Raw genomic sequence first — 20,180 nt, 5'->3', positions numbered from 1 at the left:
ATTGATTGAGGAATATGCTAAACTTGGAACTGTCACCATAAAAGCGTTCTGGTGTGGCTAATTGCGCAAGATGCGGGCCTATGACCTGTATGGGCGAAGAGGCAGTGGAGGAAGAGGGCGCCGGACCCCCTGTATTGAACAGAGGGGGCCTCACCAGCCCTTCCTGCCTGGCCCTAACCGTCGGGGTGGGACCCCAGGGACCTGTAAGACCGGTGCCCACCTGCCCTTGTAGGGTCGTTATGTCTTGGCGCAAACTACGGTTTTCCGCTTGTATATCAGCAAGCATGACGGCTATGTCCTATAGCGTGACCGCAGGGTTGTCCATGTCGTCCAGGCGGGATAAGCAACGTGGGCTTCGTACTCTGTCCGATCCCCACAATGCTTACCGTTTGCTTTGTGGAGTGATCTCGCAGAGGTGACGTGGACAACCCCCTCCAGCCCCCCTCGCCTCCCAGATAGGGCTGATACTACCTAGGTCGAAGAGTGGACCGGGGGAGATAGTCAGAGATGGGGGTGCAAACCGCTTGGACTGGTGCTGGGAGAGGCCTGCCCTTGGATCCGCTGGGGGTCTGGTAGTAGATGCAACCTAAGGGATGGAGCACATGGGTAGTACACACGACAGACACAAGCAACCAAGATAAGCGCTTACAACAAGAGAAGGGAATGTAGGCACCTGAGACGTACCGCTCCCAGAGCGGAGAAGACCAGCCAAGGTAGTGTCACGAACAGAAGACAAGGAGAGCGCACCTGCGCTATAAGGACAAAGAATAAAAGGGGTTCTGTGCCTTGCACGAGTCGCGAATCCCCTATGTGCGCTCCTGCGCCAAAAGGAAAAAGTAGATACCGGCTCCGTGTTGGTGCACGAGCCATAAATGCCCCCAATGCGCTCCTGCGCCATGGGCAAAAGTATTCACAGGCTCCGTGCTGGTGCACGAGCCGTAAATGCCCCAAATGCGTTCCTGCGCCAAAGGCAAAACTAATTGCCGGCTCCGTGCTGCTGCACGAGCCGTGAATCCCCCAAATGCGCTCCTGCGCCAAAGGAAAAGTATTCCTATTGAAGCCCATGTTAGACGTCCTTCACATTTAACATGGGCTTCAATTGGAATTCCATAGAGCATATTATCAAGCCCATTATCGCCGTTTTAGCGGCAGTTTTCTGCCGCTAAAGTGGCGATAATTTTATCGCCTGGCTTGATAATATGCCCCTTAGTCTTCAATTGGAATTCCATAGAGCATATTATCAAGCCCATTATCGCCGTTTTAGCGGCAGTTTTCTGCCGCTAAAGCGGCGATGGTTTTATCGCCTGGCTTGATAATATGCCCCCTGGTTCCTGGAGGAAGTTGCAGTAATAGAGTATGAGGGTGATTTGAATTGTTTTCATTGTCACTAAGTGTTGGATTTGGAAAGAAATAGTGTTATAAATGTAATTGTTTGTATTGTAGCCAAAGGAGAAAATAAAGTTGAAGTGGGCATTCAATTTTAGGTCGGAGTTGAGTATGACACCAAGGTTTCCAATTTTTAGGTTTGACCTTAAGGTAACATGTGATTCATGCAGATTCTGCCTCTTTGCTCCATCACCTCACACCATCCAGCAGCCTACCTCAGCACATCTGGCACATCTTACCTGATGGCTGAAGGAGGATTGCAGGCTTGATAACCTCTGACAATACCCTACTGCAGGATGGTCCACTCAAGGGGACAAATATGGAATTTCGTGAAATAGGGGCATTTTATGATTTAGACCATGCTTCTCCAATGAGTAGCTCCAAAATAATGGTAGCTCTTCACCTTCCTATAAGTAACTCTCCTGGCTGAAGTTCACCACTCAGTTAGAACCTTTTGCATTATATATTTGATCCCGCACTTACATGAGGGCAAAGAATGAACCACACCAATCGATAACTTAAAGTTTTCTTTTAATCCGGCAGCAACATATATACAACATTTACTTGGTCTTGATCACATGATTTGCAGCGTTGCTCACTCCTTTTTTTCAAACATTTTGTCAAATAGTGAAAACAAAGAGAAGACTCCAGCATTGTATCCATGTCACATTTAATCTTCAAAGGAAAAACAGTTTTATAACGTGGAAACAATTTCCAATACGGTGGGCGTATTTTTAACAATTCCAGTTCATGTTTTACAATAATGTAAACACATTCTTCCGACACTTTGTACTTCTGTTTGGACAACAAGCAAAACTTATGGTCCATGCGCATAGTGTGCTTTCATATTTAGCCCCATCTATACCTAGTGTACCAGTTTGTTGGTCGGGCTCCAAAATGGGAAAGCACTCATATGTATTTCATAGCCTTAATTTGGTCAACAGTGAGTATTTTCCTTTATAACTTCTACTCAATACATATGTTTAAACAATCAAAAGTTATTGTTTTCAATATAATATCATATCTGGCTGTAATAGCCTTTTGAGTGATCTTGCTTGCATAATTTAATGCCCTTTGTGTCAACGTTAAACTTCTCATAGTAACACTAGATGCTCACCTTATATAATCAAATAAAAATAAAATAAATCAAAAGAAAGAGCTTTCAACCAGTCCCAAGCTAATCTTTGCAAAGAAAACATGATTCAAAACAGTATTTTCAGCATTACAAAGCTATTTAGCAATACTACATTTGTCACATTAATGGTGCCTCATTTATATCCTGAACAATCTGTTCACAAATGCACAAAAGGTTCTTCATCCATATTCATTCTAGCTGGAGAGACACAACCAAGCTGCAGTATGAATCTGGATTATGAATATGTTCACCTCTCGGATGCTTAGGAACCAAATCTATGCCAAAAATGGCATCTTCCTCCAGTCACCCTCATGTTTTTCATGAAAATGACAGGCAGTGCTTCAACTTGAAAAGTGTTAGTACTAAACTTACAAGCCTTGTATTGTCTGCAATGTATGAAACCACTGACTGATTGAAACCAGTGGTTTTTTTTGTTGGGGGGGGAAAACTGTGTTCGAAGGGGCCTTTTAGTGATGGGTTTCTCTGGAAGGTCAGTGATGGATTAGTTCTAATCTTTTCTTTTATGACTAGGTCCTATGTCAGGATATCCCATCTTATAGAATTAGACTGAAATCATGTGAATGTTGTGTTTAATTGGTAATATATCTGACTGATTCTTTGACTGTGATGGTCTTGGTTTTGGTAGGCCCATATAGGGCAGCTACCCTATCAATCTAGTCTGCTCTGTCACTCTCCAGGTTGAGTACTTTGTCAGAGTATCCTCTAGCTTTAAATCTCAATTGCATATCTTTTTTGGTTTTCTGATAGCCATCCTCAGAACTACAATTGTACTTAGCATCGAGAAATGTACTGTATTGTACAGGAGACTCTGTCTTTCATTAGTGATCCCCCACAGCCTTTGCCTCCCGCACTGCTAAAGCGCTATTTGCACATTTAATCTGCACATATGCGATATTTGCACAATATTCCTTTTTAAACAAGCATTTCTTAATCTATTTTTAGCCGTTTTTAGCTTGACTCTGTGTATGCCACTAACCTATTGCTGCTCGATACTCCTGGTTCTTTGTTGTTGCTTTGGCGCTCGACCCTTGCGGACCCAGAAGTTAGGCGGGTCCGCATTGCACCTGGGGTTGACGTGTCAGTTTCCCTCGCCGCCGGATGCATATAAAAAGCGCGCTGGGGCGTCTGCGCAGGGGGCGCGCCAAAGGCAAGCCCGTCTGTGCCCGTCCGCGCCCAGAGTGCGCCCAGCACCAGGACCCCTGCCCCTTTTGGGGTACATACCTATTGTAGAGAACAGCTGATGGATTTGAACAGATCCTTGTGTAAATCCCAGGAGTTGGCTCTATTCAATCGATATATAGAAAGTTGGGCCTGTAGTAGATACGCCTATCAGATTAGACGGGATAGAGAGGGTGAGGCTGAGCTAGACGATAAACAGACTATCACAGGTATAGACAGCTTGCCAGATAAGACGGTTATAGCCTGCGCAGAGGACACCGCCAGACATAATTCTCAGACTGAGAATAAGATCGGTCAGTCCCAAACCCCATGTTGTATTCTTTTAAATGTTCGTTCTCTACACAAAAATAAGTATCAGATTGCTGATATGATCGAAAATATCTCTCCAGACTTAATCTTTCTGACCGAGACTTGGACCGACAGCACTTATGATCCTTACTGGAATATAGCTCTACCGAGTGGCTATGTGGTCACCACGCAAGATAGAATAGGCAAGAGGGGTGGAGGGATAGCGATTGTTCATCAAGCCCACTTAAAGCTACGAGTTGAAACTTATTTAGACCTACCCGCGGAAGCACTCTACTTTACCATCTATTTAGAGAATCTTTTAAGTTTCAAGGCCTATTAGTCTATCGCCCACCCGGGCCTAAGTCTTCTTTTCCACTAAGGCTTATGAATCAATTAGAATCCCGGACGGATCCCCATCCTTTTATTCTTCTTGGCGATTTTAATTACTATCTTGAACTTATCAATCATCCAGACTCAGCCATGTTGCTTGAGAATCTGGCAGCTCTAGGCTTTAACCAAGTAGTTAATGGTTCCACCCATAGGATTTGCCATACCTTAGATGGCATTTTTGTTAACAATATGGAGCTTGAGGTGGTCAACATCACTGCTCTTCCTTGGTCTGATCATAGCGCAATCCATTTTAACATCAAATCAGGACTACTAATACCCCCTTTTTGCCCAAAGCTGGCAAAAATAAAGATTAGACAATGGGCTAAGGTTGATGCTGATAGGCTAATTATTGCACTTGGTCACTCACACCCCACTCCTAGTAAGGATAATTCGGAGGCTGCGCAGCTCTTCAATGAATGGCTGGCGACAGGAGTCGACGAAGTAGCACCTGAGAAGTTGATACCCATTAGGAGATCTAAGCTATCCGCCCCTGGTATAGTAGGGAACTTAAGGTCTTAAAGACTGCCTGCAGAAGGGCTGAGCGCCTCTGGATGGTTGATTACAGTTCCGAAAATAAAATTAGGTATAATTGTGCTTTATCAGTATACAGAAATGCAATAATTGCAGCAAAAAGTTCATTTTATGCTACAAGGATCAGGGAAGCAGGGAATTCGCCCAAAGAGCTCTTTAAAACAATAACTGCACTTTCTAAGCCACCCCAGGACAATACATTTCGGCCTGACCAAGAAATGTGCGAAAAACTTGCCTCCTTTTTTCAGGATAAGGTCCAGTTAATTTACAAAGATTTTATAAATTTGTACCCGGATCCAGAGAATTGTGGGCAGCTATTGATAAATAGAACTACGAGCCATCCCGGTCTCAGGAAATTTCCATTATTACAAGAGAAGAAACCCGCAGATTGATTACTGTAACTAAATCAGGGTCCCCTAAAGCCCCTGCCCCCCTTCAATCATGCACCTTACTGCAGATGTGATTGCAGGAGAATTAGCGCCTTTAATTAATCAAGTACTCGAGTCCGGTACCTACCCTTCAAGCTGGAAGACAGCTACAATCAGACCTCTGCTAAAGAAACCGGCGCTGGACCCTCACATAACGAAGAACTACCGCCCTATTGCTGCACTACCTATTGCAGCCAAAATTTTGGAGAGAGAGGTTAATAGATCATTCACTGAATACTTAGACTCCTATAATCTGCTGGACTCCACTCATCATGGCTTCCGCGCACAACACACAACGGAGTCAGCACTACTTGTGGTAGCAGAGGAGATTCGTAGCATAGTGGACAAGGGAGGGAAGGCGATCCTTGTGATGTTAGACCTGTCGGCTGCCTTTGACACCGTTAACCATACGGTGTTGATACAAAGGCTTCAGGAGATTGGCATTGAGGGCTCAGCGCTGTCCCTTCTCTCCTCTTTCTTGGAAGGAAGGGAGCAAAGTCTACACTGGGATGGCCTACAGTCGGGCAGTTGTCATCTGCCGTGTGGGGTCCCGCAGGGCTCAGCGTTGTCACCTACGCTGTTCAATATCTACGTGACTCCTCTGGCCAGACTCATCAGGAAGCATGGCTTTACTCTAGTCTCATATGCAGACGATTCCCAGCTCATAATTTCCACTGTCAAACAACCTAACGACACGGCTCTTAAGTTTCATAGCTGCCTGTCTGAAATTATGACCTGGATGCAGGAGAGCTTCCTGAAGATTAACACTGAGAAGACAGAGATCATCGAGTTTGGCCAGGGGAACCCCCTGTGGAACAACTCCTGGTGGCCTTCAAGGGCCGGGGAGTGCCCCTGCCCTGTGCCCAAGGTAAGAAACCTGAGCGTGCTGTTTGACTGCCAGCTAAACTTTTCAGCCCATGTTAATAGCCTTGCATCATTCCTGTTTTCTTTTAATAAGGACTCTGCGCAAGATTTTCCCCTTTATTATACCAGAGTTGCGCAAGACCGTCGTAGTAGCACTTGTGCTATCTAAGTTGGATTATTGTAACGCCCTATTGTTAGGGATAAACAATGTGTAGCTTAAAAGGTCGCAGGCCCTGCAAAATGCTGCGGCGAGATTACTTCTGGACGTCCCCAGAGACCAATCGGTCTCTGGGGGAATTAAAACTCTACATTGGCTCCCAGTCCAGCAACGAATAGATTTTAAGGCCATATGCTTGGTTCATAAGGCTGTTTTTGGAGGTGGAGCCAAGGACATCCAGAAAATACTTATCCCTTACACTCCTGGCCGTGTGCTAAGATCCAGCACTCAGAGCCTTATCCAGATCAGCAGGATTAGGAAAGTTAGGTGGGGAGGCATAGCCTTCTCAATCCGTGCTGCTGGACTCTGGAATAGGCTTCCCTGTTCGCTAAAACTAGTAGACAATCACCAACGCTTTAGGAAACTTTTAAAGACCCGCCTTTTCCAAGAAGATCGCACTTGAGGACTGTGTTCCCTCTGTACTTACCAGCGCCAAGACGCTCCGGCATTCGAGCGCTTTATAAAACCATATCCTAGCCTATCCTATCCTATCCTATCCTATACTTCAATGGAAACTTCATGGGCGATTGCTTTGTGAGTGTAAAGTCAAATTACCTGCTGTCGCTTTACTAAACAACTCAGTTTCTAACAACTCATTTCTTACTATCAATTTAAGATCCAGGAACTCAATAATCCCTGTGCTGTAGTTCATACTGAAATGTACTCTTGACCATTCCAGATAAAGCAAAATGTCACCTATGTATCGCAGCCATATGACAATTCTCTCTGGCCAATGTTCCATGTTGGCAGCCCACAGCATCTACTCCTCCCACCAATACATCGCCAAATTGGAGTAGCTGGGGTCAAAGCAGGCGCCCTTGCCATTCCCCAGAACTTTTTAAAATACTGATTGTTAAATAGTACGATGTTCTCACTTAGACTGATCTCAATCATTTGGAGTAGCATATGGTTGTGTTAAAGACTGTTCTTCAGAAAATACTTATATGCATTCAAAACATCTTTATGGCAAATGCTCATGTACAGACTTTCAACATCAAAACATACCATAGTAAATGGTTTGTCCCAGTGAATATTCTGGATCTTAGCTATAAAATATTTGGTGTCTCTCACGTATGAGGTCAAATTTCTCACAAATGGAAATGGGAAGTGGTCAACGTAAATCAATATGTGTTCCAACATACTATTTTTTGAGGAAATGATCGATGTCCCTGGGGGGTCTGCTCCGTTCTTGTGAATCTTTGGCAATAAATACAATGTGGGGAGAATCGGTGTCTCTTTCTTTAAATATTGCATCTCATCATAATCTAGTAGCAAATTATTGTGCCACTCCTTCAAATGGTCAAAGTATTTAATTTGCAAATCACTCTAAGTTCTATCTACTTTAACATAACAGGATGAATCACTTAGTTGGCAATGTGCCTCCTTAACATAATTAGCCCTTGACATCAGAACAATGTTACCCTCTTTATCAGAGGGTTTGATAATCAAATTTACATCATTCTGTATTGCGGACACTGCTTCCCATTGTTCTTTGCTCAGGATTTGAGTCTTAACCTTCCTGTTGCATAGGTGGGAAATATCATGTGACACTAGAACACAGAAGGAGTCTATATTAACTTTTTTCTGTATTTATGGAAGCGTAAAAACTTCCCTCAAAATGAGAACACGCACAAAGCACGAGAAAGCCAGACACATCCATCCTGAGCCACACACTCAACTAGTCATGTAGCACACAAGGGACTGTTCCAAGTATGCCTCCACACCCAGCTTCATTGTGCTTGGTGTGGGTTAGGGGTAACTTGAGTCTAGTGTCCTGACACCAAACCCCAGGGCTCATTGTGAGCTCGGCTTTCTGTCCTTGTTTAGTATAAGGCCCTGAAATACCATCCCTAGCATGTGGCACAGTTTATTTTGCTTGGTGTTCTGTCACCTTGCCACCGCGAGAGAGCAAGGATAAAGAAGAGACGGATGAGGGGTGAGAAATGGGATAGACTAAAGAAGGGAGTAAAGGTAGAGGAAGGGAAAAAAGGTAAAGGGATTGAGGGAAGAAGCAAGGAGGCTATGGTTTGATGGATGGATAGTGATTTGGTTTTAGATTGAAAAGTGGATGAATGAGTGGAGAGGGTGGAAAGATCGATTTTCGGGTTTGTTTGCTGCTGCATTATGTAAAAGTGCAACAGTGGGATGGATGGATGGATGGACGGACGGACGGACGGACGGACGGACGTTTACGTGCCTGGTTAAGCGATCACTGGTTTGATTTTCAATGATAAGTTAGTTCTCACTTTACCATGCATCTTCCATGCTAGAGCAAGATTAGGCTGTAGGGATATGGAGTGGATCAGACTAGAGCATGGATTCACTGATTCAGTGGGTCGATTCATTAAGCTCTGTGTATTGTCATTTTAATCCCCATCTTAGAAACTAAAGCATCATTAGGATGTCTGTATGAATGGATCGATGGATCAGTGAGCGAGTTGATGGATGGGTGTGTGACTGAATGGGTGACTCAATCAAAGGGTAGATTCCTAGAGTCTTCTGTGAAGCATTAGGGAAAGCTAATATTCTGAGGGCCTCATTCACAAGCCCATTGTGCCGCTGGTGCATCACTTTTCTAGAAACACCAGCTGCGCTGTGTGGCTGTCCATATTTACAAGGCCACGTAAAGTCACCCTGAGTGACTTTTTATGGTCTTGTAAATATGGGCCCTTGTCACGCATTTCTCTGTGTGAGAGGGGCTTTCCATGGGTGTTGCTGTGGGTGTTCCCACACAACATCCATGGAACCCGACACATTCCCAGATTTACAGAGTGTTGTAAACCTGGAAATATGTCAAAATCCTATGCCTCCCCAGGGACGGCATAGGAGTGACGTGAAATACTTTTATTTCACCTCGTTTTCTGCTTTTTCTTTGTGTGCTGCATTTTGCAACACACTAGAAGGAGGAAATCACCTTTAATGATTGTTTATATGTAGGAAGGTGTCCCTTCCTGCGCATAAACAATCATCCCTACAACAGAGGCACTTTTGCGCCATGGAGCAAGGGTGTCTGCGTTGGTACAAGGCTGCTGTTTGAGCTCCAGCACAGAGGAGGACTAGAAAGCAATGTATCTTGTAGATACAGCGCATTCCTGCCCTTTTATTTTGGCGCATGGCTGCACCGCTGGAAGGTTTGTTGCGCTGCCGTGCATCAAAATATAATAAATGAGGCCCATAGCACGAGCAAATCACCTTTCGTGTTTGTTTATGTGCAGGAAGGTGCCCCTTCCTGCACATAAACAATCTCCCTGCGACACAGGCACCCTCGCACCATGGCGCAAGGGTGTCTGCGCTGGTGCGCGGCTGCTGTTTTTGCGCCATGCGCAGGGCAGAAGGGCAGGAATGCACCATATCTTGTAGATACGGCGCATTCCTGCCCTTTTATTTGATACATGGCAGCGCAGCAGGAAGGCTTGCTACACGGCTCTGCGTCAAAACGTACTAAATGAGGCCCTGAGTTTCACTAGAATAACCTGTGGTGTGCTGTCGTTTGCTGCACAGCAGACCACATTTTAGAATTGTTCAACGTAACGTGAGATAATTCAGTGTTGATTAGAAGGGGGTTTGGTATGGTGGTGCCTCTGAAACACAAGATTCATTCGAATTATATGTTTCAGAACCAGTGTTCTTTTGCTTTCTATGCCACCCCAGTTTGGACCCAGCCATATGCAAATCAGTCTTGACCCTGCTCCTCATGGGATTAGTCCAGCCGGAACTGGCAAGCCAGGTCCTCCGTGGACCAGAAGCAAGCATATTTTAAATGTTCATAACTCTCGTTTTACTGACTGGAGTTTTGTCATTTTGGTACCAGATAATTTATAAAAATGTGCTCTTTTTTCTTCAATTAGAGTGAAATTGTGGGGAATCTAAACAAAAAAGGAAAAACAATCTATTGGCCATTTCCAGCCTAACCAGTGTCCTTCATAAAACGATGGCTGGCTAATATCAAATTCTCAAACTCACAGAGGAACAGTTGGAATTTATCAATGCACCCCTTTCGCAGAAGGAAATAAGGGATTTAATATTCTCTTTGGCTACTTGCAATGCTTCAGGGTAATATGGTTTCCATTCTGTATATTATTGAAACTTTGCAACATTGCTAAACATTCCGTTAACAAAGCTATTTAACATCACATTGCCAAAACTCTGGGGCATATTATCAAGCCAGGCGATAAAATTATCGCCGCTTTAGCGGCAGAAAACTGCCGCTAAAACGGCGATAATGGGCTTGATAATATGCTCCATGGAATTCCAATTGAAGCCCATGTTAGATGTGAAGGACATCTAACCTGAGCTTCAATTGGAATTCCATAGAGCATATTATCAAGCCCATTATCGCCGTTTTAGCGGCAGTTTTCTGCCGCTAAAGCGGCGATAATTTTATCGCCTGGCTTGATAATATGCCCCCAAGTTCCTTGGGGAGGCGTAGGGAAGTGCAACGAGGAGAAGTGTTTTCTTTCTACTCATTTTTAGGTCTCGCCTGACGCAGCGCATGCGCTGATCTGACGAGACTTATTGAGAGGGCTCCAAAAAGTGCTACCAGGCCAGCCTAGAGCTACAGTGTATGTGCGCGGGCGCGCGGGCCCCGCTTTACCGCGATTACTTTCACTTTCGCGGCCGCACCGCTTTGATGTTTGATCGTGAACGCGCATGGCAGGCAGATATTAGGGAAGCAGACGGGAGCTTCAAAACTGCTCCTGGCTGGCTGGGGCCCTTCTGTGGTCCATTGTTATTCAAGTCTTGATAATTTAATGTGCAGACTTACAGCAGCGACTCTCCTGCTCATTCAACCTTGAATGTCACTTACCAAAACAATTATTAAGCGACTAATAGTAACTCTGGTAATCCTTGCAGGCGGTGTGCACGCGCCTTATACCCTATTGTTGACAGCTGCTTAGATTTGGGGGTGAAAATGCCATTTTAGATGAATAGAAATAATGTACTTTTATGAAAGAACTGTAATTATGTGTTTACTCTTAAATGTGATGCAAGGCTGTGTGCCGTGGATTTTTAACTGTAAGTAGCAATACATAATTTGCGAAAATGCATAAAAACGCATAACTTGGAAAACAATGTATTTGCATGTGCTTCTTTGTAGAGCCTTATATTCTAATAAGAAACTTATGAACTATAAGCAAGTCGTTAATTTGCATAGATATTGCACGGGCATCTCTCCGTAAGGCATTAGGTGGCTTAAAAAAAGCATTCTATGTTTCAAAAAAATCAGTGCTGTGTGTAAACACCACCGTTGATATATCCTCTTGCCTGAGGCACATTGCTCAACAAAACACAGGACACCTATTTTTAAAATGACACACTCGTTACAAATCTGCTTTCCACGGATTTCCATTATAAACAGTAGTTGTTTTTAAAGTGCCTGGGATACTTCTATGATGGCAGATCTAAAACACAAAAAGCAAGCCTTCAAGTGCATTATGCGCGTGACCTTTGTGCTTGGCAACTGGTATTCCTTTCTGAAAGTGAACCTGACCAGCCTCAGGAATGCGAGCATAGCGGAGCAAGCTCCAGATTGATTTTTTGTTCCAGCTCAATTGTGCTCCACAGAAGGAGGTGTATGGCTTTATTTCCCTGTGATGTTCTGGCTGAATGGGCAGCTGTGCCCGGGTGCTGAGCTGTAAGAGAGAGAAGCAGCAGTGGTGCTGTTGGGCTGGCCAGGCAGCGCCGCCCCCGGATCCTTGCGACAAAGTTGACCGTGTGCAATGCCAGCTCGGCCTACTGCCCTTGATTAAGAGCCACGTCTGTTATTTCTCCAAATGCTCCACGTGCACACATAGCCCTGTTTACATTTGGTCGAAAGGAGGAAGGCAGAATTTGGACAACCTTGATAAATTGTGGACATACGCTGAGCATTCAGATAGTCTGATACCCTGTGCTCAAAAATTGCATTCTACCTCTACAATATAAATCAGGACAGGGTTTGAGGGAAAGATCATGCTACCCCAGATATAATTTCAGGAGTATTTTATTTGATTAAAATATTTTTGTAGTATACTTTTAATTGCAGTATTTCTTTTACAGCTTTCTTATGCAGAATCTTAATTTTAAGAGTCATACCTTGATGGCTACATTTTTCTTTGGTCTTTTTCTTTGCTAACAATTCAGGGTTCACCCAATTATAACTCTATCACTTAGCTAGATTTCTGCATTCGTGTAAGGGTTTTAAGCCTAAGGGGTTTCCTGTGGTGTATCTTAAAATATGTTTTCAAGTCCAGGTACAGAAAATTGTAGCTTATGCCAAAAAACACACTTATTTCTCGTTGATGACAAAGGTTTGTTCTGCTTTCAAAATATTCCAGTGTATGCAGCAGTCAACAATGTGTAGTGTGCAGGAAAGGAATGATGACTTAAGGTATCTCGTCTAAGTTGTATTACTTTTCACTACAGAAGCTTCCAAGCATGTTTTTAGGTCTCGCCTGACCCAAGGCATGCGCTAGTCTGGCGAGACTTATAGGGATGGCTCCAAAAAGTGCTCCCAGGCCAGCCTAGAGCTACAGTGCGTGGGCGCGCGCGCCCCGCTTTACCGCGATTACTTTCACTTTCGCGGCCGCACAGCCGCTTTGCATAGCCAATAGGTCTCGCTTTTGGAACCTGATAAGTATTTAGTTATGCAACTGTTGCATAGCTAAACACTTATAAGGTCCCAAAGGCGAGACCTATTGGCTATGCCAATGCTTGTTTCCTCTTTCAATGCGTACTGCATTCTGCAGCACACATAGAAAGAGGAAAATGCCTGTAGTGATTGGTGCACCTTCCTGCACAAAAACAATCTCCCCATGATGCAGGCATCCTTGCACCATGGTGCAATGGTGCCTGTACCGGCTCATGGCAGCTGTTTGTGCGCCAGCAGAGGACAGCAACATATTATTGTAAATATGTTGCATTCCTGTGCTTTGGAAGTGCCGCAGCATAGCGCATCCAAATGGCTTGTGTTGCCGCGCTGCGGCACTTCCTCGTAAATCTGCCCCTAAGTACTGCCATGGAGAGGGTTCTATTGCCTCTGTGGCTCTAAACCTTTGTTGATTATCCCGGATTCACATGTGACTGTGAATTTTATGTTGACTTCTGTGTACTTACTATTACAGAATACAAGAAGTTTGTTTGATTAATAACTGGAAAATCCAGTAAACAAATATTTTAAAAAAATTGTGCTGGTACTTTTGAGTTTAATCATGTGTAAGGCTCCCTGTTTTCCGTTTTTACTGATTTTTACAGATAAATACAGACAGAAAACATTCATTTTCTTGTCTGTATTTATTTTTAAATGTGGATAAAAACGAAAATTGGATTACTTTTTGAGTAATTCTAAATACTGTCTGCAATGACTGCCAGGACAATAGATGTGTGGATTGGTAGCTAAGGGGGTTAAAAAAGAAATGAATTTTAGTAAAGAGGCTTTAACAGCAGTAGATATGTACAAGGTTGATACTGAAATGTGCATATTTTCATAAAAGTGCACTGATTTATATTCTGCGGGTGTTTTGTTCACAGCACTAAAATCTGGCAGACATTCAAGCATGAGTGCATATTTATCGGTTAAATAAATATAGAAATATACTAATTTCAGCCTCATTTTCCACAAAACCCCAAATAAATATGGATAAATACAGATAAAATTAGCAAAAAATAAATATGGATAAATACAGACGGAAATGGCAAAAAATAAATACCATAAAACCGGGAGCCCTAATCATGTGTTATGAGTCTTGCAACCCTTAGTTCATTTTATGCTGACTACGTGTCTTTGCTATGTATTTTTCATACAATATCTCAAAATTGGAGGTGGGTCAGTTGGGTTTGCCCCAATTCTTTGTAAGTCTGTCTCTTGTTTTAGGGTTAGATTATTTTTACTCTGAGACTTGACTTCATGTCAAATTATTTGCTGCATTTGATGTTTGCGAACTTGGCAATCGGGTAAATTTCATGCAAGACACTGTTCAGCTGGTGCAGCTGTTTATTGGAGTCAGTATACACCCAAGGGCGACATGTGAAGTGCAAAGATCCCATAGCAATTTTAGAGTGGTGCTAATGCAGCGGACAATTCCATCAAGATGATATAGTAGCATTTTGAGTTAATTGTCACTGGTAAGGGACTCTTCCATTTGTATTACTTATTGCAATGCAATAGGAGATGAGGTCGCAATTGCTGAGCACTGTAGATGAGGCATAGTTGGCCTAAATTCTTTGGAAACTCCATTGTAGAAAGTAACTGGGCAATTTTTAACTGGATGAAGAATTTCAGTTTTAAAAACCTCTCAAATACAGTGCCTCCACTTACCTAACCTGGAAACTAAGCAAGGTTCGAATGTATTGTTTTCTCATTGCCTGATGGACAAAGACATCACAGCTGAAACAAAATGTTCACAGTGACTGCTGATGAACCATTATCGGCAACATTTTCTTGGGTTGAACCCATTATTTTATTTAAACTAAACCAGGCAACTGAGTTATGTAGGATTCTGACTACAGTTGGCGCAAATGTCTGCTTAGATTTGTATGCGTGTCACAACCAGTTAGACGTGTCAAGATATCCCTAATAGATTAACACTAGATTAACACTTATATGGGACAGCCAGATTACTCAACTTGATATCTAACTATAACACTTGCCTTTCTTTACATAATGCACTTCTCGCACCTGCATCCTAGTCAGCATAATTGCTCTGGATCCTTTCCTCCTGTAGTGATCTTGTTGATAAGTGTGGCAAAACAGCGGTAATATTTCGCTTGCACTTATATTTTTTACACTTCTCCCTCACCATTCCAACAACGTCATGCTCCCAAAAGCTTCCAAGAGAATTACTCGGCTATGTGAATGCTGAAATCATGGCAGTTCACCTGAAATAAAATTAATTTTAGGTTCTCTTACTCATTCTGCAACAGTCTTGGAGAAGAAGAGAGGATGGTTCATTGAATCAAATCTAAGAATTCAGGATCCTAAGGCCTCTCTTGGGATAGCACAAGAGATGCTCCAGCTAACTAAAAATATTAGATAAATAAAGACTACCCGTGAGAGGGCTTGTATGGGGTTACTTGCATAAATGTGTGGCTCCAGGATTCTGCCCCTTCTCTGTGTCTACTCCTTACTGCATCATGTTTTCTTCATATCAGAACCAGCATTCTAGTAATAACATCATAGAGCTTGACAGTGGCATAACATAATCTTCTGCACAATGTAACACACACGGACATCTGTCATACAAACCAAATACACACATGAATCCTTCACCTCACAAATGCTAAACGTGAGCCTGGTGCCTGAAATGTATAAACGTGCAAGGACACTGTAAAGATGCCAAGGGTAGTAAGGAGATTTAAATCTTCCTTATTAACAGAGCATCTTAGAAGTGGACTGGCAGGGAAGGAGGCTCACAGCAACTGCCTCTCCCTGTTCAAGGATAAACATTCTTCACATAAACAAGGGGAATGAGATGGCATTCTACATTCCACACATCACATGAAAACAGATCCCAACACATCTTCCTCCTTATCAAAGGCAATAACAAAAAAGCGCAACAACATAAAGAAAAACATAATCTAAAACACCATTACATTACATCAATGTTGGTACATTAATTCATAAAAACAAATAATCTCTTCAATGACGTACAAAATCCTGGAGCCTGGAAGGTATATAAGAGCTCCTACTCGATCTCCTCAATACAACACTCTGGCTCATTTTCCCACTTTTGTTTGTCAGGGCATTGATCACCTGCCTTAGACTCACACCTTGTGTGAATCACAGATAATTAGTTTTTATTCCAACATTTACCATCTTCTCAGGTTACAGAGAAATCACTAACTCTCACCACCTTCCTAGGAGATGAAAACTGTGCAACTCTTTTTCCCTATCTAATGGAAAATTCACTCACAAAAAATGTCCACGACTAGCAAACGCTACCACCTCTTCTCTCTCATTCCTCTTTTGCAGCAACACAGCTCCTAACCCATATTGACTAGCGTCCATAATGATTATGCTGGAATCTCTGGTATCAAAAGGCGTGAGGGGAATAACATTGCCTACATCCATTTTGATGTCAGCAACTTCCTGTTCATATGAATCACTCCACACAAATTTCTCATTCTTTCTTAACAATTGACGCATGGCATATGTTCTTAAGGCACAATTAGGAATGAACCGAGAATAAAATTCCATTAAACCCATGAAGGATCTCAACTGGTCCTTTCCCTGGGAAACTAGTGCTTCTACAATGGCCTTGACTAAACCGTCCTTAGGTTCAACACCCACTGCTGACAGCTTGTGACCCAAATAAGTTACTTCAGCTACGCCAAACTTACACTTATCAGCTCTAAGTGTGTCCCGTTTCCCTTCTAGTACATCCAAAACATGTGCTAAATGCCTGTCATGGTTGTCTTTTGTGTCACTGAATACCAATGAGTGATCCTGGAAACACAACATGCCTTCTGCATCTTTAAATAGAACTTCCATAAGACGCTGAAATACAGCAGACGCTGAGGCTAAACCAAAAGACATTCTTTTGAAAAAAAAAAGCACTCTCTAGCATAATAAATCATGTTAAATGTCATGAATCCTCATGCAAAACTATTTGGTGATAAGCTGAGGTCATGTCAAGAGTGGAAAATTAGTTGGCACACTTGATCAACTATATAATTTCAGTTGTGTTGGGCAAATTTTGCCATTTAGATCTCTTAGATCCACGCACATTCTCAAACTCCCATTAGGTTTCCTTGCTAGAACTACAGGTGACAACCATTCCGAGCTTTCAATAAGCCCAATAATGTCTTGCTCTTGCAACTCTTCTAGTTCCTTCCATTGATCCGCTCTGACAGCCGGGAGTCAGTGATGTGCAACTTGGCAGTGTGGCAAACCACTGAGCTTCAGGCAGTGCGGCAGGAATAAATGGCCAGAAACCGAGACTCAGCGGTGTCGATGGTAACGCGGCACGACACGCTCCAGGGGACGGTTAAGCACAGATGCTTACATCACCGTAAGGGTTGAGAGAAACAAGGGTATCCCAATATGTAAACCTGGGGCGATTCATGTGGTAGAAGAACAGTGGTTCTGGTGTGGTCTAAAAGGTCCATTTATAAAGTGATCCTAGGGAGAGCACTATGACTAGAGAAATAAAAAATAAATTTCCTTAAGGGAGCAAAAACAATGTATATAGGGACGTAGCTCAGTTCATGTGAAAGATGATTTATTTCCACAATAATAGTATTCAGGTGCTCACACAATAAGTGAAAAAAGCGTGACGTTCAGAGTGATAGTGAAGTTTAAAAGGACTGAGTTGCTGGCATAAGAAATGTAGTCAAGAGCTTCAAATAGCAGCTGGGGGTGGATGAATTCACCAGGGTTATAGCGCTTAAGATTCGCTAGTGGTAATTGTCACGTATGAGTAGGCTGGGATGGCAAGGACAGCTGTATTAATTAGACGTCGTGATTCTCTGCCTGAATTATTATAGTTAAAGTCAGCCGCAGTTCATTATTTGGGAAATCAGGGACGAAGAGCTTAGCGCGTCTCGCTGCTCTGGCTGTCTGGTTTGAGTGACAATTACCACTAGCGAATCTTAAGCGCTATAACCCTGGTGAATTCGTCCACACCCAGCTGCCATTTGAAGCTCTTGACTACATTTCTTATGCCAGCAACTCGGGCCTTTTCACCTCACTGATAACTGTACCAATTCAGCTTGCTCACCTGTTATATGATCTGATGATGATCTCGAACAATTGAGATCGAAACGCCGTTGACCCCCCACAACATAAACTCCTCCTATTGTGTAAAAAGTTCTTTGAGGAGTTTTCTACAATTGTTGTCAATGCGATGCCGTAATTTTAAACTTCACTATCACTCTGCACGTCACGCTTTTTTCACTTATTGTGTGAGCACCTGAATACTATTATTGTGGAAATAAATCTTTCACAGGAACTGACCTACGTCCCTATGTACATTGTTTTTGCTCCCTTAAGGAAATTTATTTTTTATTTCTCTAGTCATAGTGCTCTCCCTAGGATCACTTTATAATTGGACCTTTGAGGCCACACCAGAACCACTGTTCTTCTACTACATCACCGTAAGGAGCAGAAAAAAATTAAATAAAGCACAGTACCTTATTCAAATGCTAGTACCATCCCGTATGCTGCGGAGGACCATGAATTCAACGTAGATGGCCGGTGTAGATCAAAACGGAGGAAAAAGGCTTCTTGCTTCTTGGGCAGCAGTCGTTGTAATCAGGCTTCTTGCTTCTAGGGCAGCAGTCGTTGTAACTTTCAGGAGATGCCGAGGAACCGCGTGGAAAGCCCTTCCAGTCGTATCGTCGCCAATGTAAAGATGCCAAGCTTTGTAAGTAGATTCAAATCTTCTTTATTTACAGAGCATCTTAGAAGTCGACTGGCTGGGAAGGAGGCTCACAGCAACTGCCTCTCCCTGTTCAAGGATAAACATTCTACATATACACTAGGGGATTTATATGGCATTATACATTCCACCCATAACAGGAAAACAGATCCCAACAGACACCACAGCACAGTACAGATAGTGATTACGCTAAAGATAAGGCTGAAAAAATACCTCCAGGTATCAGAGGAAAAAAGAGACTTGTCCCATTGAGAAGGGCCCGATTCACATTTTGCTCTTTGCTTCTGAGACTCAACCACAGTCCTGTTGCAGAATATGAGACCCAACGTAGTAGCATAACCGCTGTGTCATGCACCCCAGGTCAAGAAAGGAGGTGAACCCACTGGCTTCTGTTTGACTTATAAAATGCGGAAATAATTAGGGTTCAATGGACTCCTCAGGCCTCTGGTGCTACTGCACCTGCTGCACCAATGTAAACTATGCCCTTGACTAGTGTTGCTGATCTGACAGAGTGTTTTCTTTTACAAATACATTATTTCACTTACCACCACATGTAGAGCCCAGGACAGGCACAGAACCACCTGCCTTCTGCTTATGCAAACAAATAATGAAATAATACATACTGTCAGTCAGCAGGTTCTATGGCACACCATTATCCTTTGCAGAGTGCAAGGCCAATGAGATGTGCACTCAGATGTGTGCTGAAATCAGGGGTAGTAAGTGCTATATAAAATATAAAATGTAGAATGCAGGAGCAAAAGCGGTTTAGAGTACTCTTGTCCTGTGTGGAATGCGAAGGCTCATGAGGTGAGTCCAGTGCCTGAAATGGAAAAATAAAAGTGCAGGTACTCTGTAGCACAGTACCTGCTTGTTTCTGAGAAGTGCCGGTACTCTCCAATTAAAAGTATAGCATTTCTTTTGAGAAGTGCCGGAACTCTCCCACTCAAAATAAAAAAGTGCAGGTACTCCAGTACCGGCCCATTTAAAGCACTGGGTGAATCTCATAGGAGAGCCCAGTCTTGGCTGAAGAAGCTCCTCATCTTCAACAAGAAAATTAAGCCTACCGGGTATAAGAAATTGGGTTGTCGGTTGGGGGGACCCTATTCAAGCAACAGCTGAAATCCTTGTCAGGGTGAACCACAAAAAGTCACTAAATTAATCTTTGCTTAATTCTCTGGTAGCTTGGCACTATAGCAGTCAGGATTAACTTAGAGGCAATGTGTAAAGTAATTATGCAGCACACAAGCACAATACAAAAAAAATCCCAGATCAATTTAATACAAATAGAGTAAAATTTCATAAATTATTTAAAACAAAAGGCAAACATCCCATCATCAGAACCGGAAATGTGCAATTCCAAAGATGTAAGATATTATTATAGAGCC

Source organism: Triturus cristatus, chromosome 1_2 (assembly GCF_964204655.1).
Source record: "Triturus cristatus chromosome 1_2, aTriCri1.1, whole genome shotgun sequence".
Lineage (NCBI taxonomy): Eukaryota > Metazoa > Chordata > Amphibia > Caudata > Salamandridae > Triturus > Triturus cristatus.
The sequence above is the reverse complement of the archived record's forward strand: the minus strand, read 5'-3'. Positions refer to the sequence as shown.